At 37.1% G+C, this 17,849-nt stretch overlaps 1 protein-coding gene and 1 long non-coding RNA gene across 3 annotated transcripts in view; one reads left to right on the plus strand and one right to left on the minus strand.

Annotated features, from left to right (window-relative positions):
- LOC124141941 (serine protease inhibitor Cvsi-2-like) overlaps positions 1-17,849 on the plus strand; it is a 140,617-nt gene that overhangs the window by 68,395 nt on the left and 54,373 nt on the right. The window lies entirely within an intron of this gene.
- Positions 1-17,849, minus strand: part of LOC125384288 — a 49,073-nt gene that overhangs the window by 30,818 nt on the left and 406 nt on the right. The window contains exon 2 of the long non-coding RNA XR_007223169.1: positions 16,889-17,016. This is a non-coding gene — a long non-coding RNA (uncharacterized LOC125384288). The remainder of the gene's footprint in view (positions 1-16,888; positions 17,017-17,849) is intronic.

Raw genomic sequence — 17,849 nt, forward strand, 5'->3', positions numbered from 1 at the left:
CAGAAAATGAGGATCCACGATGTTCGACCTGGTAGAAGTGTGTTATCAAACCTCACAGCACTGGTTTTTTGACTGACTGTATCGTGAAAACAAACTCATTCATTTACTTGAACTGAATGTTCATCTTAATTGTTATGGATAGTCACGGAGCCATGATCCAGAGTACAGGGTGTCATTAGATAGAAATAAACTTAGTAATAATAGGATTACCAGAAAAACGGGGTTTTACACACAAGCCAATAAACTTCGCTCATTAACACCAGAGTAAGTCAGCACAAGATTGAAAACTGCCCCATAATTATGTATGACATGCTTGTCGGGTATTGCTACATATATATGTGAAAACAAAGTTATTAAAATGAAGAGCAAAACTGATGAAAGTTAACAATAAACGTGCATACGTGTTATATCGTAACTGCAAAAATAATGATTGTTTGTCTTTAGTATTAACATTCAAATTCGTTATATCTGTATTAGCGATATTGTCTTTGTTCCACCGGTGAGTCAGCGTTAGCCGTACTATCTCGTAGTATAATTGTATTTCTGAAGACATCACGATACAGTTTTTACGATTCATCACGTCTGCACTAGCGCTTGATAACAGCCTTGTGTTTGGGTGTTTCAGTGGTTTAAATCGCTGCTCTTGATATTGTTTATTAAACTTTGATACTATGAACAATATAATGTTATGTGAGAGGTTGACTTTAGAACGGTAACATACTAATAGTATATAGGATGACATAAATAGAACAATGAGAAGTTCGTCCAGATTAGTGTATAGGCAACATTTAATAATTAAAATAATTACATTCAACAACTCCCCTTTTAAGTCCATTTTCCTGACTTATAAGTAAATGCAAGAACATGTATACATGCAAGAACCGGAATACAATGTATAGTTCTTGTCCACTTCCATATGACTATATAGCATACAATAAGCTATCGGGTCCCGTTTAGATCGGTTTGGGTGGCAGCCTAGATAGCCATAGAATAGTTTCATCTTGGAATCTCCCATATCACTGGGGATACTCTTCAATTTAAATGGAGTTACTCGTTACGACTCCGAACCTTCACGTGACTGTGTTTATGAACCATTGTCAAATAGTGGTGACATTAAATCTAGGAAACAATACGCGAAATCGCGCATGCACAGAACGGAAAATGTGGTCAAGACATTAAGTAATCCGCATGCGCAGAACGATTGATTTCAGTACTTCCGCTAAGCGTTTCGAGTGCAGCGTCAAACGCGGGCCTGTAATCTAACACGCGGGGACAGACCAATGAAAACCGAGAAGTAGAAATACCGGTAGACGCTGTTGCTTGATTGACAATGTCAATCAAGAAAGGGAGGAGCTTAACGCTATCGTTCTCTCCCAGTAAATTCCGATGTCAAATAACGACGTTATTTGGACGGAAAAACGATGGTTTGAAAACGTCCAAATAACGTCGTTTTTCCGTCCAATGACCATATACGGAAAAAAACGACGTTTTCGTGTTTGCAGTGTATTCCTTGTGGGTTTGGATATATAGTTGTAAGGTATGATGGGAAAACAAACACTCCCATGATTTACAGAGGTCCCGATGCAGCGGGAAAGTTCCTAGAATATCTACAAAATGAAGAGATAATAATCAGGGAAAAATTATCGTGTAAGAAACCCATGCGTATGACGAGGGATGATTGGAGGGCCTATAAGAAGTCAACGAGTTGTCACGTTTGTAATAAACACCTGGATGGGGATTCCGTAAGAGATCATTGTCACGTCACGGGTTATTATCGGATAGCCGCTCATAACGAGTGTAACTTGAAACTAAAAATGAATTCTCAAACAATACCCATCCCCGTTGTGTTTCATAACCTTAGGGGATACGATTCACATCTCATCATGCAAGCTATCTCAATGACCGACGGCGGTTTAACGTGCATTCCTAACAATATGGAAAAATACATATCTTTCTCATTGACTAAACCTATACATAAAAGGGACAAGGATGGGAAATCTAGAATAAAGCAAAGTAATGGGCTTAGATTCATAGACTCAGTACAGTTTCTGTTATCTTCCCTGGACAATTTAGCTAATGCGAACAATCCCGATGACTTTGCGATAACAAATCAATATACCCATAACTCGTCATTTGTTGCTGAGAAAAGGTGTATATCCTTACGAATATATGGATGATTGGTCTAGATTCGAAGAAACCGAATTACCACCCCTCGAATCATTCTATAGTAACTTAACAGAATCTAAAATAACAGATGCCGATTATGAACACGCTCTGACGGTCTGGGATAAATTAGGTTGTAAGAATTTAGGCGATTATCACGATCTGTACTTAAAAACCGATGTATTGTTACTCGCCGATATATTCGGGGTATTTAGAAAGACATGTTTAAAACAATATGGCTTGGACCCGGCATGGTACTATTCCAGTCCCGGACTATCGTGGGATGCATTGTTGAAGAAGACCGGCGTAGAACTAAAACTACTCACAGATTACGATATGCACTTATTTATTGAGAAAGGATTAAGAGGTGGTATATCGATGGCAGCGAAAAGGTATTCTAAGGCTAATAATAAATTAGTGGAAGGATACGATCCGAGTAAACCCGACACTCACATATTATATCTTGACGCTAACAATTTGTACGGATGGGCTATGAGTCAACCTTTACCCACGGGTGGTTTTGAATGGGTCAATGATATCGAAGTGAATGATATCCATAATATCCATAATAATGATGTGAATAAAGGGTACATACTAGAAGTTAACTTGGAATATCCAAGTTCTTTACATAAAGATCATAACAGTTATCCGCTAGCTCCCGAAAGATTAATGGTTAATAAAGATTGGATGTCGGAATATCAACGCTCCTTGATTGGTAATAGTCGGTTAGCTAATGTAGAAAAACTCGTACCAAATTTGATGGATAAGACAAAATATATAGTTCACTACAGAAATCTCCAGTTATATCTATCGTTAGGTATGAAACTTAAGAAAATACACAGAGTTCTAAAGTTTGATCAAAGCCCTTGGATGGAGCCCTATATAAGGTTGAACACAGGTTTAAGAAAGATCGCTACCAGCGATTTCGAAAAGAATCTTTATAAGCTCATGAATAACTCAGTATTTGGTAAAACTATGGAGAATCTAAGGAAGCGTGTTGATGTTAAATTAGTCAGATCTTATGAGGAAGAAAGACTCAGGAAACTTATAGCCAGTTCGGCTTTTAACAGAAGCAAGATATTCGATAACGACTTAGCCCCGTTGCATATGCAGAAGAGTAATATAAAATTCAACAGACCGGTGTACGTTGGTATGAGTATTCTCGACTTGTCAAAACACTTAATGAATGACTTTTATTACAACGAACTTAAGAAGCAATACGGCGATAGATGCGAGGTGTTATATACCGACACAGATTCTTTGTTGATGGAAATACAAACCGAGGATGTGTATAAAGATATGGCAGAAAAAATAGATATGTACGACACGAGCGATTACCCTAAAGATAATCCACTGCACAGCGTAGTAAATAAAAAGGTGTTAGGTAAGATGAAGGATGAATGTGCTGGGACCCCTAAAGCGGAGTATGTAGGATTAAGACCTAAGATGTATTCTATAAAGAAGTCCGATAATGGGGAGATAAGAAAAGCTAAGGGCGTTAAGAAGTATGTTGTAAAAAAGGATATCAAACACGAACAGTATAAGGAATCATTATTCAACGGTAGAACGTTCAAACACGAGATGAACTCTTTAAGAAGTTACAATCATAGGATATATGGATTAAGAATGAACAAGACATCATTATCCCCCTTAGATACAAAGAGATGGATTGATAATGATGGTGTAACTACCTATGCTTATGGTAATGGTGGTAATACCGTACCGTCGGGAACTATGAACAACTCTTCTCGTACAAATGCCCTACCCGGTCCATCTTGTAGATAATAAAGAATGGGCTCTCCTTCTTTCATAACCAATTGACTAATGTTATATGCCTTAAGAGACCAAATCGGATCGGTTGCACGACGTAGGCCTCCTTCAAGTTCACCGGGCTGGTATAAATATCTTTTATGGTTTCTTCCCTATTAATCTCGTTACTTCATTATTCAGCGCTGATACAATGGCTGATAATCGTGTCACCCATTCGGTTGATCTCAATCGCTCGGATTTCATTTCGATCCCATACTGATAGCCAAACACACGTTCCGCTAATGTCCGGTTAAATCTTTCGACGATAGCTTGACTGCGGTGGGCCTCTCTTTCACCACGGACGATTTCGACATTGTGCTTTGTTAACAGTTTTGTTATCGATCCCATAAACTCGCGACCAGGATCTACTTGAAATACGTGTAACTTAGGCCATTTTAGCGGTCCGCGTTTATATATGCGGCTCAGTGCATTAGCTACTTCTGTTGAACCTTTCGAGGTTAATGGCTCAGCCTCTTTGTATCGACTAGCCACATCCACTACTGTTAAAGCGTATTTATACGTTTTGCGTTTTACCTTATCGTGGGGAAGAAACAAGAGATCAGCCTGATGAACTTCATTCGTTGTAAAAATATCAAACTTCTTCCTCGGTATATAACGCGGTGCCGGTAAATATATTTGCCACATCGCTTGTTTCTTTAACCAATCCTTGGCCACATCTTTAGATACCTTAGCCGCGGTGGCTAATTTTTTTATAGCTCCTATACCTTTCCAATATCCTCGTGGGCTATAGTAAATTTTATTCATTATTATTTAATATTGATGTTTCGTTTAATACAACTCATGACTATCGTTGAATCGCATAATCATTTTGGCATAAAAAATTCCCTCTGTAGTGGTGGTATAGGTTTATAAATCCAGCTCCAGTGGAAGTGGTCCAGAACCATCATTACCTATTCTACTACTTCCCTTGTTACGTTTCCTTCTTTGCTATCTTTTTACTTTTGTTGTTCTTACAGGTACATATATATGTTCTCTGCCTCATAGCATTTATTCACCCGATGAAGGAGTGAGTATATACACCGAAACGTTGTGTTCCTCATAATAAAGACGTTGACATTCATATTTTCTTCCTTATGTGTATCACTTCTTAATGCACTTCAAAGACTCAATCTAGCTTTGTTTTTAAATGTGGAGATATTTGCTTAGAATATAATATGGTCATGCCTACAAACATTTGGGTCTTTGTCTACTTGAGCATTTTAACATAACTTTTATAGCTGATGACATTGCTAAATCTGCAGGAATGCAGTACACGTCATAGCAAGCTGTGATCTTTATTCTCACTTTAGATATTCGAAATGGAGATCTGTAAGTTTATCGTAATCTTCCGCAATTCTCTCAACCTGATCAGTTGAACTTCTTAGTGCATGCTGATGCCATTGGAAAATTCCAGGCTGCCCTTCTTTCTGTGATGTTTTGACGAATGAAATCTATTGCTAATCTCTGTTTGCTGATATTGCGTGCGTGCGTGCGTGCGTGCGTGCGTGCGTGCGTGCGTTGTGATACGAAGGTTGGCGAACATGTTGTTAGATGATTGTGTAAGTAAGTTAAGTGGGTGAGGATGTGGCAGGTATGAGTATTGATACATGCAGATTTGGGGTTGGGGGACATGGTGTGCCTGTTCTGATGTCTTTTGTTTCACTCACTTTTAGTGTTTTCTTTTACTCAAAAAAATGTGTTGCGGATTTTAATGACTGAAAATGTAGTGTCTCAAAGGTCATACTGCCCGGGCATTCTACATATCTATTCAAACTAAGTAGCCATTTTTATGCTGTACAATTCTTCTACTTCTTCTTCACACACACACACACACACACACACACACACACACACACACACACACACACACACACACACACACACACACACACACACACACACACACACACACACACACACACACCGAGAGAGAGAGAGACACACACACATTCACATTAATTGTTTCATTAAATGTATCATCGAGTATCAGTAAGAAACTAGAAATAACTGCCTTTTTCTGTAAATCTCACCAAGTTTCAGCTTTCGCCTCTTCCTTTGTGGACTGAGGTTTCACATTTGTAAAATGATCTCTCTTATCTGTCTGTACCATCAACTGTGCCCTCAGCCCCTGCAGTTTTCCCGTCCCATATTGCCAAGCAGGTCACCCACAAGGAGAAAAGGGAGCCTCCCCCATTCCAGTTGTACCGTGCCTAGCACAATATGTTGGGGTGGCTTGCTGTGGCCAAACATTTTGTAACAATTTGGCAAACTTTGATATGTAAACAGCAAATATAATTCAGTTTTATTTCAACAAAAACGGAAAAAAATCCTACTTATTTGGTGGATACCATAACAATAAATCAAACCAATAGATCGTTTGAGCTAGCATGAATATCAAAAATATTTAGCAAGTCGATAGTCATAATTCCTACTATTTGTCCAACGTGAAATGTTCTTCATGAATAATGTAAATCATGAAATTAACGCAATAATAAGTCAGCACATTAATGAGAGTATAGAACCCTAGCTTAAAATGCGTCATGACATTTATGAGAGAAGCCTTTCAAAAATCACCGTAGACTCACAATTCAATAATGTAGTATTGGCTGATAGACGTTCGACCGAACAATATCATTTGCTAACTTCCACTGTTCATCTAATTTCCATTAATGTATGTTACATAGTTAATATATTCATGGGCTTCATCACTGAAAGTATAGTGTGGAGGACTACTTCAGTTGAGGATAAGTAACATAAATAATGATATTATTATGCTATTATCATTGTTATTCCTTCAGATTATTACAAAAAGTTATTATGTTTTTATATTAAACATAGAGAAAGAGGTATGGAGATTGTGGAAGATATTTTTAGCACAGGAATTGTTAACATAATTCTTAAAGATATTATGTTTTATTTGTTTGTTGTTTAATGCCAAACGCAGCAACTTAAGGATATTACAACATACACACATTTAGGTTCAGTTGTATTTTTAAATTTGTATTATTTTGCAAATGTTACAGAGACCTGATACGTGATATAATAATGTATAGTCGCTATTCTTAAAAGTGTGAATATGTTAGATTTATCAAGCAGATATATTGCAAACCAAAGGATAATCATATTTCATGACACTATTCTACGTCGAAGTCAACGATATTTGTGTATGCCATTGCTACATGATTGCCTTTGACACGGATACGTCATGATAAAGCAATGAGAAATTGATATTTCATGATACCAGATAGCTACGCGATAAATCGCAAAGAACAAAGAATGAAGCGATATTTATTTCACGATAAAACATTGTTCTATCATGACGTCATTTATGGAGATTCGAACATGCACTCGCAATTTGAAAACGTCGTAAATTTGACCTTATTATTTAGATGTATGTGTCTAGTGCGTTGTTTCCAATAGATGCAGCTGGGGAAGGGAGATAAAGGCAGTGCCCGAACAATCGCATCCGAAAGTGAGAGCAAAATGGCAATCAGTATTGGGAGAAGAGGTACAGATAATCGACGAAAAAAAGGTGAGAATATGACTAAAGACCAAAAGAAAGACCAAAATTCAAACCCTTCTGTTCATAAAATGGATTTATCTGGCATGGCCGCGGTCGGATTCTATTCAAGGATTCATCATTATTTAAGTACGGGTAAATATTTTAAAACGTGTACTTTTTCCTAATTTAACACCCTTAAAAGAGGCTGTAAATAATGTGGATATTTCATATAGAAATAAACGAGGCGTAGTCGTTGTTTATCGTACAATAAAAAACTCCCACTCGTCGTTTGTTTCCTAATTACATGACCATATAGACTAACAGTATATCTTTTCATGTTTATCAGTCAACTGAAGCGACATAAGCATTTCCAATACCATAAGAAACCCTTGCCAAAAGTAGCGCCAACTGCACGATTACGACAAGACCAGGAGCATGTTTCATGATTCACCATAAAAATGATGACACTGGGTGCTCGCAAAAACGCGAGCTCATTCCGATCCACTAGTGGCACCCACAAATTGTTCACCCGAAAAGACAGAAAATTGCATCAGACATCATTTTGGTCATTGATACGTCAAACTACACGTCCAATACAAAACCCAAGCAAGGACCCTAATCCTTTAAACCCGCCAAAAGTTCTGTTAATTACATAGTTTTTACATTTTCCCCTAACCTTAAGTAATATATGCTTATTCTGAAGTAAATCGTATTTACCCGTATGAATCGTCTTATGTCATTTATTGCCGATAAACAGAATATGCACACTTTCTGAAAGTAATGTGTGATAAGTCACGCACCAAACCTATACTCTCGATATACATGTTGCGCTTACTTAAAAAACTATTGGGTTAACAAGATACGTATATTAAAGTGCCATGCTTTCCTGATATGTTATCATTCTAATTTGAAATAATGACATAAATAGTTACCACTCATCTTTCAATATTTTTCAAGGTTGAGTTATCACGAACATATTTGAATATATACAACAGCTGTACTTGCTTATCTTAATACCTAAAAGCATCAGGTTTGTCTGTCATACAGACCCCGAAACAAATATGTCCAATACAGCCCAATATTTGGCAAAATGAAGAAGGTCTCTCGGCTCCTTTTTATTATATTTTATAACTATTGTTTAATTACTGGGTTTTTTCTGTCAAATATGTTCAGAGATTAGATGTTATTCTAGCATCGGGTCTATGGTACGTTCACTACATCAGCGTTGACATTAAAACGATCTTTACATATATAAATACATACAGAGGAAATGCTTAGCATTTACCTTTTAAGGAAGAGTGCATGACGACTTGTTTTATACATAATATATCTGGACATATAAGTATGGACATTTGGATGAATATAGATATACCTCCTTATAGATAGTGTTCGTAGATGATTGTAGAACGTGCATGAAGAAAATTGAATAATTATGTAAGAAACCGGGTTATTACCACGTTTAACAATATTCAGCCATATTGCGATATTGGTTTCCAACGTGCTTCCATGAAATTATGACTTGAATTTAGAACTGGCTTTCTGGTTTGATGTAACACCCCATAATCTCCTGTAGAAAAAGAGCTTAAAGCACGAATAAAGATCACGAGATGATACTGATGTACATACATCTGGACATATATTTGCGTAGTATTACTACGTTAATTCATCAGTATATATGTATTTTGCGCAAAAGGATATTGTAGGATCGACGCTGACATGCGCATATAACCTATTCACCAGTGCTGTAATATTTAATTCATTTGTATTTTGACACATATCGATAGGAACATGGAGAGTCTGTCTGAAGATATATAGACATGCATGGGATCTTTTGGATAGTTGTACCTCACGGCTAGACTAACGCTTAGTCTCTGAAAATATATTATTTTGATTAAAACGAGAAACTATATTTAAATTTAAAAGGAGACCCAGTGGGATGGAAATTTTAGCCTGAACCTGTTGAACATCTAGGCTTGTTTCATTTGGGGCTATAGCATTGCAGTGAGGCCTGGGCGGAAGGGAAAACCTGTTTACACCCATCAGATTCCAGTCACTACTTCTCTCTCCAAACGAAAATAAAATACGAAAAATGTCGGAAGTGTTTCTTCTTAATCCTTCTAATTTTCTATTTAGATACATGTTTTATTTTTAAAGTAATTATATGTATCTCATGTTCAAAAAATGTATTATTGGTATCTGTGGTTCTGGTACCGTTTTGTCGCCATTGTCCAGCTTTTGTGGAGTTGCTATGAATATCAAATACATGTCTTGAAATATGGACTTGTAACAGAACCCATCATTGAACCATTTGCAGTCTAACCCATCTAATTGCCGTGTATGGACATATTATCCATCTACTTATACACACTTATTATGGACATATACATAATTTCATTGTACCTTATTATTAAAAAAATACCCGTGAAGATCGGGGTTTGAATAGGCCTTCAACAACCCATGCTTGTACAAAGGCGACTCACATTATCGTGTGTTCAGGCTCGCTGACTTGATTGATGCATGTCTTCGTATCCGAATTGCGTAGATCGGTGCTCTTGATGATGATTACTGGATTGTCTTGTCCAGACTGGATTATTTACGAACCACCGTCATATAGCTGGTATATTGCTGAGTGCGGCGTTTAACAACAAACACTCAAACAAAAACTATTATTAAACACCTTCCAACAATGAGAAATTAAACTTATATTTTCTATATATTGTGTTATATTTATAACGTAATTTGATTCATAATTTAATTATTGCGTTGCTTTTTTGTCTGTCATTCAATGTACATGTTCAAACCCCAAAACTTTGAATATTTGATTTTTTCACAAATGGTTACGTTAGTGAGTTGCCTACATCTCTCGTTACCTTCTCACACGAACGTATTAAAATCATTTGTTTTTACTATCATATTTCAGTTTATTTAATTAATAATACGAATAGAATAATTCATTTATCACAGTATAGATCATATTCGTTTATATCACTATCTGATCTATCTATTTTTAACCACGAAAATTAAGGTTTTATTGCAGAAATTATAATGAATTCAAAATGTAGAAAGATACACAATTTGCCATTGTTTGACTTTTAAACTATACAAAGTATAATATAATGATGAGAATTCCTGTAACGGACAGTATTTAAGAAGGAAATATTAGTCGATTAGTCAGATATGCCCTTCAGTAGTATTATTGTATATCTCCAGAGAGAGGTTTACATTGTAGTTCTCATTATTTGTGGATAATTCAACAAGCAACATAGAAAATATATATTCTACCATAACGAAAGAATACAGAGTATACAATAACTCGCAATTGTTCAAAAGAGATTTCAAATCACAATAACATATCTTATATAAACAGAGGTGCTTATGGTTTAATCTCTACATTGTGCCCATGATCGTGAGCCCTTGTTCTATTCAGCAAACAGCCCGAACCCAAACTCCACAACATATCCGATTACACTGACCCAGTTTTCCAGTCCTCCATGCGATACTGTCGGTCTTGTACGTCTGCCAGTCCATAGAGAATAAATTAAAAGGAATCCAACTCAAGTCTAGAACTATTTGTCAAGCCTAGATTGCCTCATTTCTATCCATGAAAGTAAGCGTTAATAAAAAATATTCTTCTTGGCTGCTTCAGATTATATTTTGTTGATACATATTTTTAACTACGAAAATTGTACTGACACCGGGACTGTCCCTATTGAAGCTATTTATAGCTCAAATAAGAATTTCGAATTGTCGTCCATTGTTCGATGTCAATACATCAATGACAAGTGAGGATGATATAGTAATCGTTGATGCCGCGCTACACTATAATAAAAATTATAATCAAGTTCACTAGAATGTACATTACTAAAGTGAACATGTACATGATCATGCCCTAATAATCAAACGTCGTAATATCAAATACTAATATATTATTATGTGATGAATTTGACTGGATCAGTGGTAACATGTGATATTAATATTCCATCAATTTCTATCCTGGTTTGTCTATCCATGTCTACAAAATGAAAATAATGCAATAAAAAAGGAGCACAGAACAATTCTTAATTTCAGACTAGAGCTGTTGAAATCTAGACTTTCCCAATCATTATAGACTTGAGTTGGTCTCATTTTTTACATTATTCTTTTGGGTCTACGTCACAGCTCATACCACACAATAACAAGACCAGTTAGCCCCCCGCCGGAGCGCCTGGATTTTGGTTATATCATCTAACATGGCCAACTCTGCTCTTAGGTTAACAAGAACCTAATTAGCGAGTCGTCCTTTATGATCATGCTGGGTTTTTGTCCTTTGCTTGAACAATAATGTAACTTCACTTCTTTTATTGAGTCGTTTATTTGTAGATAATTTCGTACACAGATATTTCATCTAACAATAATAATTGTATGCACAGTTCTTTATGTTGTTCTGTACACGGATTCCCCAGTGGCTATATTGCATCATATAGAATACTCATGGATGTGTATGCCACTGTACCAAATTAATTATGATCATATTCTTTATTATTATCCCATTCAGACCCGACATTTTAACAAGAACACACATATATCTAGTTCAGAAACACTAGACTGAAATTAATCCTATATGATTCCAAAATTATTAGATATATTTATGATTAATTTCATTGTGTAATAAGAAAACAAATGTCAAATAAATGGATTTTCATGTGAATTAAATCCAGAGGGCAAATATCGGAACCAATGACAGACCCTATCATTAAACATGATTGTTAGGGATACTGGGCGTTCAATAATTCCGCTAAACCACCATTTCACAATGGGAAAATACGGGGCATAATCGGCGATATTTTCGTTATCAAATTTGCAAAATGAAGATCGTATCATGTATGCGATTTCGTGATAACAGTGAGCTGACACGAAATATTAACGCACATATCACTGTTGAAAATGTGGTTTGTGTCATTGTTTACGTTTCACCGATGTGACGAACACTTTCGAGTCTCGAAACAGCTTGAATAATGTTTTCCTTCACTAAAAGTAACATCGGACGTTATTCTCGTGACATATACATTGCAAGAGCATTCATGAAAATGCTAAGACAAATATTTAACCACCCGTTCTAGCGCTTTCCTATAGTAAATACACGGCGTGTCCGCCATGTTTGTTCGTCTAGTGGAGGCGGCCATTGTGCAGTCATTGCCTGGGTCAGTGTAGCGCCAGCGCAGCATACCCGAGGAACAAGGCTGCTTCAATTATCCAATTGATTTGATTAGAATATACTTGCGTCAGTGTATTTTATTAACGCCCAAAACCGTAATTTAAACACATATAATAACAGATCATATACACGCATGGTGCCTCCACTTACTACTAGCTTTAATAGGCCATCCCGGAATAAAATAGTTCCCCCAAAAGCGAGGAACATCCCTTTTAGTCTGTTTATAAGAAATGTATTCCAAACAATATCCTCAGTAGATGAGGAGATCTGTTAAAGAATTGCCTCAGTAAGTCAATCACAATGACAGAGCGTCGAAATACATTTACATCAAGTACAATACGTCAAAATTGCCGACACGATAAACGTAACGGGAGATATTTCCGAAGTTGTTAATGAACCTGTGGTTATTTCAAGCCTTTGTCATCACTGATCAGTTGGCCGATCATTGAAAGGTGATTGTAAAGATGTGTCAAATAGATACTAAGGTAAACTCATAGATTGCTGTAGATTGTTACTACGATAGTTTGGATGTTTTGGGTTTTTTCGTTTTTATTTTTCTAGGATGGGTTGTAGCGAGGGTATCCTCAAACGGGCTATGCAACCAAACTCTCTGACTTATCCCAGAGTAAACTAAGACGCTAAGTTCAAAATTAAAGGGTCTAAATGACGAGAAACAAAGCTTCTGCATGAATTCGTATATGTACCAGGGAATTCCCCGGGTTTTCCCAGGAATGTGGATGTGGTCAGTGTTTATGTCATTTCAAGAATACAGTCACGTGAAAAACGTCATGTGACCGACCTCTCGTCCAATGGAAAAGCCGTATATCCTGTAAACTTCACATAAAAAATAGTTACTGTTATAACCAAATGAAACACAACCCATTATCCGGTAGAGGTAACTGTGCATAGCGGAGGGATATGTTATCACACTAAACATCCTAAAACTGGCTTATCAGCAAATCTCCCTGCACTACGCGACACAGATACTAGAGCAAGGCATGCCAGAAATACGAAACTTAATGCTTCCGAAAGGAAGCCTTAGGCATCATGTGCGTCGGGTGGCCAGCGCCATCTCATTGGCCGTTAACAGTTGTACAAGGCGGGGCAAAAAGCATCGTTTTTCCGTCCATTTTACGCTTGAAAAACTCGACCCTTTTCCGGACACTTTCTAGACGCTCGCAAAATAATCAATTTTTATGAATTTTTAGTAGTTTTCCCGTCCAATGACCATATACCGAAAAAACGACGTTTCCGTGTTTGCTGTTTAATATTGATAAATTTTTTAATGATAAAAATAGATCCTTAATTAAAATGATATAGTAAATAAACAACGCGAAGTATCAATTTTCTTTAATTTTGAGAAAGATTACGATACTACCAGTCATCCTTCCCAAAATGAATGAATCCATATACAGACGTAAGGGTTTAGATGAGGTTGGCAACATAGAAACAATCTCGGCCTACATTAGGTGGAAAGTGTAAAAATAAATACTTTGTGGAATTCGGAAAGTGTCATCTGTTTTAAACAACGCGCTTAAGATAATTTATGGGTGCAGGCATTGTGCGGTATAAAAGGCGTGTCCCTGGTCACAATGTTCAGATTAAATCAAAGAGCCACACCCCTTCCACTGATTTTCCCACCTGTACTAGAAATAAAAGGTACCAGTGAAACAGTCTCATCTGTTTAAAATGTAGATTTAAAGTGACCCAAAACTATCCGCAAGACTGTATGACAAGAGAGATCCTATAGTCAACTTTCCCTTTCTGTCGAGCAATATTCCATCAACTCCAGCCCATGTCTACATTTCACAAATTTTGAGATCAAGCATGTTCTTTCTATGACGCTTTTTAATGAGCGTCATATCGCACTTGCTGAAAAGTTGTTTTATCGGGGTTACAACATTCAAGCCCTAAGCAAAGCTTTGAAAAGGTGTTATAGTAGAGAGCATTTCCAATCTTGATGCATCAGTGACAAATAGTGACGCACCGGTGGTGAAGGATACGCTCAACTTTTCGCGTACAGCGGATATCATCACTTTTTGATGGTGATCAAAGACACATGCTCATGATATAGTCGGAATCGTACAATCGTACTTCTTTAGTCTAATATTTGTTGATAATTTATATATTGCCAATCTTGTCTTTATGTCTTCCGTGTTCTAGTCACACATTTTTTTACATTACAGTGGAGGAAAAGAACATTCATCTAATACTTACCGCCGCTTTTTGTAAACTATGAAGAAGAACCATACATTGTGATTGATTTGTGTTTCCCGAAACCACCAGGTTTTAAAGAAATATAACAGATTTGGAGTGGTTAAATGTGGAAAATGTCTGACAAATATGGCATTATGATATATACGAGTGGGATAGCTACTGTTTGGTGATCAAATTGAATTCTTATTGTTGTTTCTACTAAGATGGGTTTTTGATAATATGAGTTCACCTGGAAAGATATTCACCAGTTTATACTATCAGCAAAGACAGAAACTTAAAACATGTTGCTGTCAGCATCGACATTCAAATATTTTGAAATATTTTCTGCATTAATAGCCAGGAAATATAAACGTCAACACTGGAGAATAATCATTCTCGATTATCCCACTAAACAGATGCCACTGGGTGTAAAAAGCAAACTAGTGGAATATTTTGATAAAAATGGATCACTGAAATCATGGATGGCACCAGGTGTTCGCGAAAAGGACAAGCACGTCCTGCCCAATCAGTAGCATCCGCCACAATTTGCAAAGATTGTATGTATTTGTTGCCTGACACTGCACAGCAATTCCCCTGTCATGCAAAGCGTCATGTAAACAAACCAGACTATCAAGTGAAGGTCAGAAATCCAGTCACACGATAGAGCATTTACTGATTTTCTTGAAACTAAATACAATATATTAATATATTGTTGAAAATTCTTGAATAAAACTCAAAAACAGGAAGCAACAATTTCATGTACGCTCTAACATGGACTGTAATATATTATTCATGTTATTGTACGCCAAGGATGTCATGTACAACATATTGGACAAACGGAGTGCTTGAGAGACAGAATGGGCGTCCATAAACAGATAAAGGACCCCATGCAAGGTTCATCCCCTTAAGCGCTCGACAAATGCGCAGCAGGAAAAGAAATAGAATTTAAGATATACCCTTTCTGTAAAATGAGTACTGCTGATGCCCAGCAGTGTAAAGATAAAAAAATGTTTTCATTAAAAAGTTGTGCCCATCTTTAAATAAGTAGCGCATGGTATATGAACTATATTTGTATTTATTGTGAATGTTACCACTGTCATTGTAAAACCGCGGTGTTATAACTGTAATCACTTCTCCCTGAAGATACAATTGAAGGTGAGGTGAAATGGGGTTTAACGTCGCGTCCAAGATTATTGCACTTATATAGCGACGTGCATGTACGTGTGTGTGTTTGTGTGGCTGCTTGTACTAGTCCGGACTGATGCCAATTTATAGTGCTAAAAAATTGTGTACTTTGTGGTGAAAACATGATACTTAGTACAGTCGGAGTTGATGACATTCCAAATAGTTAAAGATATGGGGCCACCCAAAAAAACAAACATGGCCGCCTTAGAGAGAGTGAGTGAGTTGGGTTAAACGCCGCTTTTAACAGTATTCCAGTTATATCACGGCGTGTCAGCTTAATGTGGGAGAAAACGTTTACCACTTCGGTGAAACCCACGAGCACGGGTATGGTGCTGACAAACCTAGAAATATAATCAGGGCGAACCGGGATTCGAATCCAAAATCATAGGTTTCTGGCGTGCCCAAGGGAAGCAACTCTGCACAGCGAATCGCGGCGCCTTAGACGACTGGGCCACCCATGCCCCCTCACAGTGACATAGCTTACGGACTTCAAACAACATTCTCCACTCCGTCTGGAATATGCATAGTAGAAGTAACCCAGTGAATCATGGAGACTTCAATAACTCGAAGTCGAACACACATCGAGTTACGCGTAGCACCGAGGGTGAGTGAGTGAGTGAGTGAGTGAGTGAGTTTAACGTTGTAACGGCATTATATGGGCCAAATAGCAATGCTGTAGTACCGAGAAAAAAAGAATCAAAGAGCCAATAACGATTCTACAGGGGTCAAATAGGGGAACGTTGTCTCAAACGATATATCGAGACAATGGATTCGAGTTAAGAGGTTTCGTCGTATTGTAAAAAAAGAGTATCTGTCCAGTAGTGTGCACAGCGCCTCACCTTGGCCGGTGAAGCAGGCAGAGACGAGGCAGGTGCACTCGTCATTGACGCATGGTAGTTGGTGTCGCACTTCTCTCGGGAGCAGGTGCTGGCGTCACTGCCGCTGCACCGTTCGCTGCTGACGACCCCTGGAAAATTAAGACAAAATATGTATTTATGAAAAGGGATCTCATTTATTGATTAGTGCGAGGTGAAATAAGGTTCAGCGTCGCGTTCAAAATCATTTACTTATATAGCGATGTGCATGTGTGTGAATGTGTGTGTGTGTGTGTGTGTGTGTGTGTGTGTGTGTGTGTGTGTGTGTGTGGAATTTGTTTAAATAACCACAATAAAAACAAATAAACTTCCACTGTCGATCGATATGGTAAGGAAAATAAATATTTACTTTGAACGCTTCGTTTCTTAATTTTACCCTACTACCTTACTGTCAAGAAATGTTTTTAAAAATAAAAAAAACTTTTTTTTCAACTGCTTACAAAGATTTTCGAAAAATAATGCGTTTGTTGAAACTTTCGTGGATGAGATCCGAGTTTCACTTAATTATACAGACTTGACGCTTATTTAATTGCAAATTCAAATTCGTTCGTGAATATAACAGGTTCTTTAATAAAATACACGTTTATCAAAGGACAGGTTACTTTCCTGTTTTGCAGTGTTTGTTATCTGTCGCATGAAGACCTTGATAAAGTCTACACGTCATCAACTTCCACACAGAGGTCACGTTGAGGTCAAGTATCGTGATTATAAAGAAAACCTTTCGTATACCACACACGTCGCCCTTTAGGCATAACACGTCATTGAAACACTTTACTGTGACAATTATATGCTTCGAACAGGAAAATCCCGATGCTCCAACGCAATGATATTCAACTGACTTAAACCTTATAGAATATTAATCAGCAAATGGGATTTATTGAAACAAAGGATTTCTTTTTTCTGTGGAATTCCTGTTTGGTGAGGG

Source organism: Haliotis rufescens, unplaced genomic scaffold (genome assembly GCF_023055435.1).
Source record: "Haliotis rufescens isolate VD_foot unplaced genomic scaffold, xgHalRufe1.0.p SCAF_3, whole genome shotgun sequence".
In the NCBI taxonomy this organism is placed as follows: domain Eukaryota; kingdom Metazoa; phylum Mollusca; class Gastropoda; order Lepetellida; family Haliotidae; genus Haliotis; species Haliotis rufescens.